General features: G+C 45.6%; 1 pseudogene; it reads left to right on the top strand.

The window, feature by feature from the left end:
- The first annotated feature begins 9,888 nt into the window (after positions 1 to 9,888).
- Positions 9,889 to 10,491, top strand: LOC111526894 (annotated as a pseudogene).
- The last annotated feature ends 3,801 nt before the right edge of the window (positions 10,492 to 14,292 follow it).

The raw sequence follows: 14,292 nt of genomic DNA, 5'->3' as shown, positions 1-14,292 counted from the left end.
GATCCTCTATTGAATTTAAACTTAATTTAACTGAAACCAGCCTGGGCAACACATCGAGACCTTGTCACTATTAAAAATAAAAAAATAGCTGGCGTGGTGGCACAAGCCTGTAGTTCCAGCTACTCAGGAGGCTGAGGTGGAGGATCACTTGAGTTGAGGAGGTCGAGGCTGCAATGAGCTATGATCACACCACCATACTCGAGCCTGGGTGACAGAACCAAACCCTGTCTCAAAAAAAGAAAAAATAAAAAAGATCATAGACTATAGACCATGGTTCTCAGCTTCCTTTCCTCAGCTGTAACTGTGATAGAAATGTTTTGGATGGTATCTGATGCCAAGCCTTTCTGAGAATGTTACCTGACATGGATGCACCAAACTGCACAAGGGTGAGGACTTTTGTCATTCACAACTGCATCACTTCGGCTAGTACCCGTTATGCAGTTGTCTCACAAAAGTATTTCTTGAGGCCGGACATGGTGGCTTATACCTGTAATCCTAGCATTTTGGGAGGCCTAAGTGGCTGGATTGCTTGAGCCCAGGAGTTTAAGACCAGCCCTGGGCTGGCAAAACTCTGTCTCTACAAAAATTACAAAAATTAGCTGGGCACAGGGGCATGTGCCTATAGTCACACCTTCTTGGGAGGCTGAGGTGGGAGGATTACCTAAGCTCAGGAGGTTGAGGCTGCAGTGAGCTGTGATTGTCCCACTGCACTCCAGCCTGGGTGATGGAGTGAGACCCTGTCTCAAAAACATAAATAAATAAAATAAATTTCCTGAATGAGTTGTTGAAATTGTTTCACTGCTAGAGCTGGTGGGATTCTCACACTGCCAGAATCTACTTCCTTATCTTTGCCTGGGACATGGCCCCTTGCAAAGTGGGCCCACTGGCATCCCTCGGTGAGTGAAGCCCTGTCTCTGGGAAGGCTGAGTTCCAGAACATAGCTTTGAAGCCCAGTGGACCAGATTTGAGTTCACTACGAAATCTGATAGCTGTGTGGCCTTCAATCTTGGGCAAGTTACTAACTTTTCTACCTATCCCCAGGACTCATAATTAAAGTTTCTACACATGCAGAAAAGATGAAAAAATAGTACCATCCTTTTTTATTTTTAATTAAAAAAAAATTTGTAGAGAGGGAGTCTTGCTTTGCTGCCCAGGCTGGTCTCAAACTCCTGGCCTCAAGCAATTCTTCCACATCTGCCTCCTGAGTAGTTGGGAGTACAGGTGTGTGCCATCACGCCTGGCTAAGTTTTTCAAAATTTTTTTGTAGAGTTGGGGTCTCACTATGTTGTCCAGGCTGATCTTGAACTCCTGGGCTCAAGCAATCCTCCTGCCTTGGCCTCCCAAAGTGCTGGGATTATAGGTATAAGCCACCGTGCCCAGCCAGAATGGTACTATTGATGACCCAATGATGAGCTATCTAGGTTCAAAAATTGTTAATATTTTGCTGTATTTATATGTAAATACATGTATATGTATGTAATTATATCTACAAGTAAGTTACAGGCGTCATGACACTTCTTCTCTAAATACTTCAGCCTGTATCATCTAAGAAGAACAGGTCGGGCACAGTAGCTCACGCCTGTAATCCCAGCACTTTGGGAAGCTGAGGTGGAAGGTTCACTTGAGCCCAGGAGTTGGAGACCAGCTTCAGCTATATGGGAAGTCTCCTGTCTCTACAAAAAATAGCAAAAATTAGCCAGGCGTGGTGGCACACGCCTGTAGTCCCAGCTGCTCTGGAGGCTGAGATGGGAGAATCACCTGAGCCCAGGAGGCTGAGGTTGCTGTAAGTCGTGATCATGCCACTGCACTCCAGCCTGGGTGACTTAGTGGGACCCTGTCTCAAAACAAACAAACAAATAAAAAAATAAACAAAGGACATTTTCCTACACAAACACAACTCCCGAATCACTCTTAAAGAAAATTAGCAATGATTTCCTAACACAATCTCACATGCTGTCCATATTAAAATTTCACCAAATGTCCCTCAAATGTCTTTTATGACTATTTTAATTTTTCTGGTCAGGATCCAATGTAGGATCAGAAATTGCATTTGGTTTTTGCCTCTTTACTCTTTTTTTCTAGAAAAGATTTCTATCCTTTTGTAAATGACACTGATTTTAATTTTTTAATTTTATTAAGACAGGGTCTCACTATATTGCCCAGGCTGGTCTTGAACTCCTTGGCTCAAGCGATCCTCCTGCCTTGGCCTCCCAAAGCGCTGGGATTACAGGCATGAGCCACCATGCCTGGCCTGACGTTGATATTTTAAAGAGTTCATCCAGGCTAGTTGTCATGGAAATGTCTCACATTTTGGATTCGTGTGATTGTTTCCTCGGGGTGATTTCTAGGCTCGATTTCCCCATCTGTGAAATGGGTGCAGTGACAGTAGCCATCACATGGGTACCACATTCTACTCCCCAGGCAGTGCGAGAACTACAGGGCATAGTGCCTGCACAGTGCCTACAGCAGTGTCTGGCACATCACGGATGCTGAATAAATGAGATGTTGTCATCACCATCATTCCAACCAGCATCCTCCACCTCATTACCACCAGCATCTTCAGCACCCCAGAGTCCAAGCCGCATCAATGCGCAAACTTTTCTCATTCTTTCCTCACTCTTCTGGAATGTCTTATGCCCCTCTTGCTCAGTTCCCTCTCTACTGGAGAACTGAAGTGATGAAACTTAAGCCGTATGAATCTCTTAGCCCCTCTAGCAACAGGAGTTTAGCCTCACCCATCTTCCTAAGGACAACCTCTCTTTTTTTCAGAATCACAATTTTCTGACCCCAAATGGTTTAGACACAGTGAGGCATTAACGGTGTCATGTCCACCCAGGGAGCAGGCGGGTGCTTTGTCATTGCTGGTGCTGGTGGTGGGTGACCTTGGCGCGGAGGCTGTCGGTGCGGCAGCTGCTGCAGTGCTGTCGGAGGGTTGCCGGGGAAAGGAGATTGGCTGGCGAGGAAGATGAGGAATGTGCTGCCAGCAGACTGGGATCACGGCCAGATGCTAATTATGATGGCCTGGGGGTGCTGGTACCCCCTGTCAGCATCATCTAAGGAAGTGTGGGGGCTGGTGGGAGTGGGGGAGGCGAGAGAAACGGGCAAGGTGAGAGGGACTGACAGGTTGGAGAGATCCACTTGTTCCCCAAGGGTCCACCCTCCCTTCAGACCCAAGCTGTCTGGGAGAAATTGTGGCTGTCACCATAGCAACAGCAGCAGCTGATGCGTGATGCACAGTGTCTGTTAGAGAAGCTCGGTCAAGCTTGTACCAGTATTTTTCCATCCGAATCTCATTTCTTCAGTGAAATGAGAGAGATCAGAGGCTGGGCAGGGCACAGGTGGGGCCAAGTGTGTATTTGGAGAGGGAGTACAGATAGGAGAGTTCTCAGATAGTCTACTGAATTTGGAGAGAATACAGATTGAAGAGAAGCAGATTTTTACATTACTAAGACATCATTTAAACATCCAGACTGCTTCAGAATTCCCTTAAATTATACATGAATTGCTGAAGCGGCAGCCCCATAGCCTCCAGAAAGGTGCAACGCATTGCATCTCGGAGACCCTTGCGGGAAGGGTTGTCTCTGCGGTCCTGAAGGGCACCAACCTGGGAGTGAGACTGACCTTAGACTCCCAGCTCTGCCACTTCCCAGCAAGGTGGCTTGGGTAAATTATTTTCCCGCATTAAGCCTCAATGTCCTCATCTGTAAAATGGAGATAATAAGAATAGCTGGCTGGGTGTGGTGGCTCACACCTGTAATCCCAGCACTTTGGGGAGGCCGAAGTGGGTGGATCGCTTGAGCTCAGGAGTTCGAGACCAGCCTGGGCAGCCCGGTGAAACCCCGTCCCTTCTTAAAATACAAAAATTAGCTGGGCATGTTGGCATGCACCTGTAGTCTCAGCTACTAGGGAGGCTGAGGCATGGGAATCGCTTGAGCCTGAGAGGCAGAGGTGCAGTGAGCCAAGATCATGCCATTGCACTGCAGCCTGTGTGACAGAGTGAGACTCTGTCTCAGAAAACAAATAAACAAACAAACAAACAAACAACAACAAAAAAAGAGCTGCCTCATAGGGTCATAATGAGAACAAAATGAATGGATGCATATAGCGTTAAGCCTAATACTTGGCTCATATAATGAACTCAATAAATGGTTGCTACTATTACTATAACAACTACTCATATTACTATTGGTGCTACTATTACTATTACTACTCTTACTACTGCAACAACTACTGTTATTCCTCCTCCTGCCAGCACCATGGGGATTACACAATTCAGCTGAGGACGGGATGATGACTCACTGGCGACTCAGTCCTCTCCCACGAATGGTACTGGAGTGCTTGAATTTGCCAGCACTTTTGTAAGGAGCTGGGAGCAAAGGCTGAGAAGACACGGTCACTGCCCTCACAGACTGTGAATCTTGTGTCCAACAAAGGCATGACTCAAACAACCAGGGAATCCTAGAAGAGCTATAGGATTTTTTTTTTTTTTTTTTTTGAGACAGACTCTTGCTCTGTTGCCCAGGCTGGAGTGTAGTGGTGCAATCTCAGCTCACTGTAGCCTCTGTCTCCTGGACTCGTGATCCTCGCACCTCAGCCTCCTGAGTAGCTGGGACTACAGGGGCACGCTGTCACACTCAACTAATATTTAAATTTTTGTAGAGAGTATGTCGCCCAGGCTGGTCTTGAATTCCTGGGCTCAAACGATCCACCCAACTCAGTCTCCCAAAGTGCTGGGATTACAAACATGAGTGCCTGGCCAGAATTTTTATTAGGAGAGATTGTACAGCTGATCTATTTCAGGATTTTCCCAAACTCATCCCTCAAGTTTCCCCTCTCTATTTTGGTCCTGAGTACCACTCACATTGTTATTTATTTAAGGCTTTATTTCCCTTTAAGTTGATCCCCCTTTCATTGGTCAAATAAATGTGGTTTGAAGAAATCTGGATCGCACTGTGGAAAATGTGAAATTAGCGTCACTTGCCATGAAAAAAAAAAAACCCATAAAAATAAAAACGAGACTAATTGTGCGTCGTCACATTTTAGCTAATATCCTTTTCCTGTTGAACTTTCAGAGACTCAGGCTCACTCTGTTGAAAAGGGAGGTTGGCAAGGCTCAGAGAGGTGTTTAAAGGCACACTAGCACAAAATGAAACCTTTTCCTTTTTAATCAGAAGTGCTGCAAAGCAACCAAAGGAAGAATGACTTTTTCACTGTGTAATTCAATGACATCAAATGTTCCATGTTCTTTCCCACCTAACGTCATGGATGGCCTTAATTAAGGGTGAATAATTACCTCTTCTCAGAGGGAGTGGGAAAGGCAGGGCAAGAAGTAGGCCCTACAGCAGAGCATCTCTGCTGCATCTAATTATTCCAGTAGCCAATGCCAGGTGGAAAGCGCGGCCTTGGTGATAAAAATGGAGGCAAGCGTGATACCACTTTCAGACTGCTTAAGTAGTTCAGAGGCACAGAAGCCCAGTGGGGGAAGTGCAGTAGAGCTGAGGGAGGGGTCCAGATCATGAAGGCTTTGTAAATTGCACTTATTCATTGAGTAAAGTGCAAGCACTGAAATATACATACATATATATATACGTATTTTTTTTCTTTTCTCTCTTTTTTTTTTTGAGATGGAGTTTTGCTCTTGTGGCCCAGGCTGGAGTGCAATGGTGCGATCTTGGCTTGGCGTGATCTTGGCTCACCGTATCCCCCACCTCCCGGGTTCAAGCGATTCTCATGCCTCAGCCTCCCAAGTAGCTGGATTATAGGCATGTGCCATCATGCCTGGCTAATTTTTGTATTTTTAGTAGAGACGGGGTTTCACCATGTTGGTCAGGCTGGTCTTGAACTCCTGACTTCAGGTGATACATCAGCCTTGGCCTCCCAAAGTGCTGGGATTACAGACGTGAGCCACCACACCCAGCCTATATATGTAATGTTTTAAGACACAGGGTCTTGCTCTGTTGCCATGACTGGAGTGCAGTGGTGCAATCCTAGCTCCCTGCAGCCTCAAACTTCTGGGCCCAAGAGATTCTCCTGCCTCAGCCTTCTGAGTACCTGGGTCTATGGGCATGGGCCATCACGCCCAGCTAACTAAAAAAATTTTCTTGGTATGTTGCCCAGGTTGGTCTCGAACTCCTGGCCTCAAGTGATCCTCCTGCCTCAGCCTCCCAAAGTGCTGGGATTAAAGGTGTGAGCTACCATGCCCAGCCTACTGAAATATATTAAACAGTGGAATGACATGACAGCAATAATAGCTATCATTAGTAGTGCACTATGCACTCACTAGTCATTGAATCTTCATAACAACTCTGGGTAGGTAATACCATCCCTGTTCTACAGATGAGAAAACTGAGGCTTAATGAGGTTCAGTAGTTTTTCCAAATGTGGTAGACTGATGACAATTCTCCTCTCCTCCCTATCTGTGACAGTGCGGTCACTTTGCTAAGTGACTTTGCAGCTCCTCTTATTAAGAGAGAAATCCGTTGTCCTGCCCACTGGCCTTGTAATCTACTCGGACCACAATAGTGCAGCAGATGGCATGATGGGTCAGTTCCAAGTCTGGGCCTCAAGAGGCCTCGTCAGTTTCCTGGGAATTCTTTGGGAACCCTGTTGTTGCCATGTGCACGGGGCCAGGCCTGTCTTCTGCAGAATGGGAGGAGTCCATTTGTTCCAGCTGAGGCCCAGGCATGGGACAGAGCCTAGCCAAGACCAGCAGAGCCACCACTCCAGCCTGCAGCTGATCTGTACTTAGAAAGTACAGATGAGACCAGAAAACCCACTCCCACTGACCAATGGGCTCATAAGCGGTAAAGAGTGGTGTTCTTTTTATTTTTATTTATTTATTTGAGATGGAGTCTTGCTCTGTCACCCAGACTGGAGTTCTGTGGCACGATCTCGGCTCACTGTAACTTCCACCTCCTGGGTTCAAACAGTTCTCCTGTTTCAGCCTCCTGAGTAGCTGGGACTACAGGCACGTGCCACCATGCCCTGCTAATTTTTGTGTTTTTAGTAGAGATGGTGTTTCGCCATATTGACGAGGCTGCTCTCGAACTCCTGATCTCAAATGATCCACGCGCCTCAGCCTCCCAAAATGCTGGGATTACAGGTGTGAGCCACCGCACCCAGCCAAGAGTGGTGTTCTTTTAAGCAATTAAGTTTTGGAGTGGCTTCAGTTAGTAAAAGCTAATTAGACAACCAAGATAAGCCAGTGAGTAAATGTTGCAGTTGAGATTTGTTCCAGCTGTCACCACTGCCCCTGCTGTATATACCTATATATACTTTTTTTTTTTTTTTTTTTGAGACAGGGTCTTGCTCTGTCATCTGGGCTGGAGTGCAGTGGTGCGATCATAGCTCACTGGCAGCTCCGAGGCTCAAGTGATCTTCCCACCTACCACTGAGTAGCTGGGACCACAGACATGTGTCACCATGTCCATCTAATTTTTAAAGTTTTGTAGAGATGGGGTCTTGCTATGCTGCTCAGGCTGGTCTCAAACTCCTGACTTTAAGCCATCTTTCCACCTCAGCTTCCCAAAGGCTAAGATTATAGGCGTGATCCACCGCTCCTGGCCCATTTATTCTCTTGAACATCTTTTCTCACAAACACTCAGAAGATTTCCCATTTATGTTGGTATGTACCATTTCTTCAGTATAACCACTCACAACTTTCCACTGAAAAGGAACCGCAATCAGTTGCCCCGCACCACCACCAACACCTCACAAAGTATGATCGATATACTAGCAGAACATAGATAGACGAGTTGCAGGGAAAGATTTGTCACTGCAAGCAAATTTTCCACAAGTGACACCTTCAATAATTCTTGCAAGGCAGTAGTTCTCAACCAGAGGTTATTTTGACCAGCTAGGGGACATTGACAATGTCTGGAGACATTTTTTATTGTCATAACTGGGAAGGGAGTGCTACCAGCCTATAGTGGGTTAAAGGCCAGGGATACTGCCAAAGAAACATCCTACAATGTACCAAACAGCCTCTCAGAACAAAGAATTATCCTACCCAAAATGTCAATAGTGCTAAGGTTGAGAAACTATTTTAAGGTAATATGGAACAAGGCTATTGTTAAGACTGTGAAGAAAACACCTTTGAGCAGTGGGTCTCGACCCTGGTTACACATTAGATTTACCCAATGAATTAGAAAGCAATGAAAACCTAATGCTCCACCCTGATTCTCTGAGTCTTTGACTCAACTGGCATGGGGCCATTTAGCAATTCTCTCCAGGCTGAATGTGGTGGCTCATGTAATCCCAGCGCTTTAGGAGACAAAGGCAGGAAGACTGCTTGAGGTCAGGAGTTTAAGACCAGCCTGGACAACATAGCAAGATCCTGTCTCTATAAGAAAAATTTTTTAAAAATTAGCCAGGTTTAAAAACATGTGCTTGTAGTCCCAGCTACTCAGGAGGCTGAGGTGGGAGGATGGCTTGAGCCCAGGAGTTCAAGGCTGCAGTGAGCTATGATTGCATGCACCACTGCACTCCAGCCTGGGCAACAGAGTGAGACCTTGTCTCTAAAATAAATAAATAAATAAATAAATAAATAAATAAATAAATAAGCTAGTTTGTCCTTCCTCCTCATCAGATCAGCCTCTCCACTTCAAATCTTGCCCCTTTGATGTCAGAATCTGGCTGCAAACATCCCCGTGATCCTGCAGAGCCTCGTACCTTACTTCTCCTGTCTTCTGTCTGTTGTCACTTCTGTTCTCCACCACCCTTGCCTCAATCAAACACTTTTTCTCTGATGCAAAACTCTACCTGCTCACAGATTTCCATAAGACCTTCATTTGCAGAAAGCGTTTCTGGACTTCTTATAGTTTGGTTTTTTTTTTTTTTTTTTTTTTTTTTTTTGTGGTGTGTGTGTGTGAGATTTGGGGATTACTGCAAGGCACCCTATACACAAGCGTCTTCTGATATCTTCCTACTTTATTTTTTTATTTTATTATTTGGAGACAGGGTCGCACTCTGTCCCCCACACTGGAGTGCAATGGCACGATCTCAGTTCACTGCAATCTCTGTCTCCAAGGTGCAAGGATTTTCCTGCCTCAGCCTCCTGAATAGCTGGGATCACAGGTGAGCACCACCATGCTCAGCTAATTTTTGTATTTTTAGTAGAGATGGGGTTTCGCCATGTTGGCCAGGCTGGTCTCGAACTCCTGACTTCAGGTGATCCACCCACCTCCACTTCCACCTCCCAAAGTGCTGGGATTATAGGTGTGAGCCACCACCCCCAGGCTCCTTACCTTCATTTCCCCTTCTCTTCTGTTCACTACAGGGTTAACTCAAGAGGCTTGGGATGGCTAAACCCTGCACATCTCAGAGGAGGGACTGGCCCTTCACCTGTTCCTGTAAGATAACTGCTAACGGCTTAAAATATTCTGCCTGATAAGAAGACTTCTGTATATCTGGGGCCTTGGGCCATGCCAGATAGTTGATACTAAGAACATGATTTATGGTGGGTGCCCGGAGTCATGCTGTATCAGCCTGACCTCTGGAGGGGCTGGATACTGGGTAACTCATCCCCAATAAAAGCCATGGATACTATGGCTCAGGTGAGTTTCCCTGGTTGGCAATGTTTTGTGTGTGTTGTCACACATCATTGCTGGGAGAATTAAGCACTGCACATATGACTCTCTAGGAGGGTACAGCTGGAAGCTCCTGCCTGGATTCTGCCCTGAGCACCTTTTTCCTTTGCTGATTTTATTTATCTATTTATCTATTTTTGAGATGGAGTCTCGCTCTGTCGCCAAAGTTGGAGTGCAGAGGCTGGATCCCGGCTCACTGCAACTTCCACCTCCCACTTTCAAGTGATTCTCCTGCTTCAGCCTCCCAAGGAGCTGGGATTACAGGTGCCAGCCACCATGCCTGGCTAATTTTTGTATTTTAGTAGAGATGAGTTTTTGCCATGTTGGCCAGGCTGATCTCGAACTCCTGAGCTCAAGTGACGAGGCTGCTGGCCTCGACCTCCCAAAGTGCTGGGATTACAGGCATGAGCCACCGTGCCTCGCCCCTTTGCCGATTTTTAATCCATATCCTTCCACTGTAGTAAGTTGTAACTGTGAATACAACGGCTTTTTTGAGTTCTGCGAGTCTTTGCAGCAAATCGTCAAACCTGAGCATGTCTTGGGGACTCCCTGACACATCTTCCCACTCCCTCTTCTCTCTTCTTGCTTCCTCTGGAGTAAACTAAGAGGCCCCTGCTTGCCTTTTGCAAGGCAGTTCTGAACACACTGAGATCATTTGTGATCTCATATCCTCTTCTAAGCAATTCATCAAGAAATTTCTTTCAAATAAACCCAGTGCTCTTCATGGAGGTGATGCTGGTGAAAATGACTTTCTCCAGCTTATTACATACGTTTGCAGAAGCTCCTGTTTAAGAGTTTGAGCACGTATGTGTGTGTGCCTATACACCAGCACGTACATGCATGCTCACAGCTGTCATGCCTTCACCAGAACCAGGATGAGGAGTTACTCTATTGCCAGAATTGAAGAATCATTTCCACATATTGTAAGGTCAGTGAAAGTACGATGAAAAATACACCTGCCAGCATGCCTACATGTGGCCTCCCTTCACTACCTGCTCGCACTGCTAATGGCCCTGTAGATTCCACTGCATGGATTTGTAATTTTCTAAACCATTTCCCCTAATGTTGGATACTTGGGTTATTTCCAACATTTTTACACTTCCAAATAAGGCACCCAAAATGATTCTTGCAGAGTAATCATTAGGCTCTTCTATAATTATCTAATTATCCCCCCCACTTTTTTTTTTTTTTTTTTTTTCTGAGACAGGGTCTTGCTCTGACACCCAGGCTGGAGTACAGTGGCACGATCATGGCTCACTGCAGCCTCGACCTCCCACGCTCAAGTGATTCCACAGTATCAGCCTCCTGTGTAGCTGGGATCACAGATGTGCACCACCATGCCTGGCTAACTTTTTGTGCTTTTTATAGAGACGGGGACTTTTTTGTATTTTTTTTTGTAGAAATGATGTCTCACCATGTTGCCCAGGCTGTTCTGGAACTTCTGGACTCCAGTAATCCTCCCGCCTCAGCCTCCCAAGGTGCTGAGACTACAGGCATGAGCCACTGTGCCCAGCCATATAATTATCTTAAGATAAATTTCTATACATGGAATTTCTGAATTAAAAAGCACAGATTTTTGTTTGTTGGTTGCTTGGTTTTTAGAGGCAGTGTCTCACTCCATTGCCCAGGCTGGAGTGCAGTAGTGCAATCATAGCTCAATGCACCCTTGAATTCCTGGGTTCTAAGAGTCTTCCTTCCTCAGCCTCCCAAGCAGCTAGGACTGCAGAATACCTATGTTTTTAAGATCTTTGATAGATTATACCTTTTGGGGACTGTCTCAGTTAAAAACTCTACCAGTACTGTAGAAACATGATCGTGTCTCTGTTTCCTTGCCACACTGGGCATTAATTACTCGCTCCATTAATGAGTTAATTGCACCATCAATAAGAGTATGGTAAAGTGTGATACATTTACACTACAGATTATGCTGTAAAGAATAAGGTTGTAGGCCAGCCCTACAAGTAAAAGAATGATGTATAGAAATGATCAGAGACCTGGCCGGGCGTGGTGGCTCACGCCTGTAATCCCAGCACTTTGGGAGGCCAATGCAGGCGGATCACGAGGTCAGGAGATCGAGACCATCCTGGCTAACATGGTGAAACCCCGTCTCTAGTAAAAATACAAAAAATTAGCCGGGCATGGTGGCGGGTGCCTGTAGTCCCAGCTACTCGGGAGGCTGAGGCAGGAGAATGGCATGAACCCAGGAGGCGGAGCTTGCAGTGAACCGAGATTGCACCACCGCACTCCAGCCTGGGCAACAGAGAGAGACTCCGTCTCAAAAAAAAAAAAAAAAAAAAAAAAAAAGAGAGAGAGAGAGAGAGAAAAAGAAAGCTGAATTCATGATATTAATATCACACAATATTGGATCTAAGGTTAAGGGAGGTGACCTAGACAAATGGGGGCATTTCATAGTGACAAAGGGCACCAAGAGTTAGGCTAAAGCTTCAATGTGAGAACGCAACAGAAAATGGCATCAAACTTGCACACGCATGTTTACAGCAGCACACTTTACAACTGCAAAAATGTGGAACCAACCCAAATGCCCATCAGTCAACGAGTGGATAAAAAAACTGATATATATATGATGGAATACTACTCAGCCATAAAAAGGAATGAATTCATAGCATTCCCAGCAACCTGGATGGGATTGGAGACTATTATTCTAAGTGAAGTAACTCAGGAATGGAAAACCAAACATCATGTGTTCTCACTCATAAGTGGGAGCTAAGCTATGAGGATGCAAAGGCATAAGAATGACACAAGGGACTTTGGGGACTCAGGGGAAAGGGTGGGAAGGGGGTGAGTGATAAAGGACTACAAATTGGGTTCGGTGTATACTGCTTGGGTGATGGGTGCACCAAAATCTCACACATCACCCCTAAAGAACTTACTCGTGTAACCAAACACCACCTGTTCCTCAAAACCTACAGAAATAAAAAGTTAAAAGAAAAGAAAAGAAAATGGCATCAAAATAATTACAGCATCAGCTTCCAACAGACACAAAGACTAACATATGACTATAGCTCACCTCTCCCATCCCGAAGTAGATAAAAACATTGAAAATAAAAATTTAGAGGATCTGAATGTATTTTTTTTTTTTTTTTTTTGAGATGGAGTCTTGCTCTGTCGCCCGGGCTGGAGTGCAGTGGCCGGATCTCAGCTCACTGCTAGCTCCGCCTCCCGGGTTTACGCCATTCTCCTGCCTCAGCCTCCCGAGTAGCTGGGACTACAGGCGCCCGCCACCTCGCCCGGCTAGTTTTTTATATTTTTTAGTAGAGACGGGGTTTCACAGTGTTAGCCAGGATTGTCTCGATCTCCTGACCTCGTGATCCACCCGTCTCGGCCTCCCAAAGTGCTGGGATTACAGGCTTGAGCCACCGCGCCCGGCCTGAATGTATTTTTAATAAGGCTGACTTTGTAGTGTATGTCGAACGCTAAACACTAATAATAGAGGATACATCTTTTATGTGCCTATGGAATTTTCATGGTAATAGATGATGTATCAGGCCATGAAGAAAATCTTAACAAAATTCAAAATGGAGAAAGAGTAGAGACCACTTTCTAGTCACAATACAAGAAAGGTAGGGCTGGGTGTGATGGCTCATGCCTGTAATCCCAGCACTTTGGGAGGCCAAGACAGGAGGATCGCTTGAGCCCAGGAGTTTGAGACCAGCCTGGACAACATAGCAAGAACCTATCTCTACAAATAATACAAACATTATCCTGGCATAGTGGTGCACACCTGTAGTTCCAGCTACTTGGGAGGCTGAAGGAGGAGGATTGCTTGAGCGCAGGGGATAGAGGCTGCTGTGAGCCATGTTCGTACCACGGCAGCCAGCCTGGGTAACAGAGCAACACCAACAAAATTAGAAGGGGAAAATTCTGCCACCCACCACTTGGTAAAAGGGAGCATGTTTTGAGGGCATGAGGAGAGACAGACACAGAGAGACAGATCAAAGAAAAAATTTAAGCCCAAATTTCTCAACATCTTGAATAATGAAAGTTAATACATAGCAAAACCTCTGTCCTATGGCTAAAGCTGGATTGTTAAGTAGAACAGAGCCCTAAACAAAGGCATAATTAACGAAGGACAAAGAAAGTAAGTGAATTCAGTATTCACTCAAATAAGTTAGAAAAACAACAAATTATTCTAAGAAATAAGAAGGAAGAAAATAATAAATTGGTGAATGAGAAAATAAGATAATAGCCAGGTGCAGTGGGTCCTGCCTGGAATCCCAGCACTTTGGGAGACTGAGGCAGGTGGATTGCTTGAGCTCAGGAGTTCAAGACCAGCCTGGGCAACATGGCAAAACTCCAACTCTACAAAAAATACAAAAATTAGCTGGACGTGGTAGCGTGCACCTGTAGTCCCAGCTGCTCGGGAGGCTGTGGTGGGAGGATTGCTTGAGTAAGGGAGGCAGAGGTTGCAGTGAGCAATGATCTGCACTGCACTCCAGCCTGAGTGACAGAGTGAGACTCTGACTCAAAACAAAACAAAACAAAACAAAAAAAGAAAATACATAAAAAAAAAAAAAAAGAATTAAGGCTGGGTGCGGTGGCTCATGCCTGTAATCCCAGCACTTTGAGAGGCCAAGGCGGGCAGATCACGAGGTCAGGAGATCGAGAGCATCCTGGCTAACACGGTGAAACCCCGTCTCTACTAAAAAGGCAAAAAATTAGCCGGGTGTGGTGGCGGGTGCCTGTA

The sequence above is a fragment of the Piliocolobus tephrosceles genome, chromosome 17 (assembly GCF_002776525.5).
Source record: "Piliocolobus tephrosceles isolate RC106 chromosome 17, ASM277652v3, whole genome shotgun sequence".
Taxonomy (NCBI): Eukaryota; Metazoa; Chordata; class Mammalia; order Primates; family Cercopithecidae; genus Piliocolobus; species Piliocolobus tephrosceles.
The sequence above is the reverse complement of the archived record's forward strand: the minus strand, read 5'-3'. Positions and strand labels throughout refer to the sequence as shown.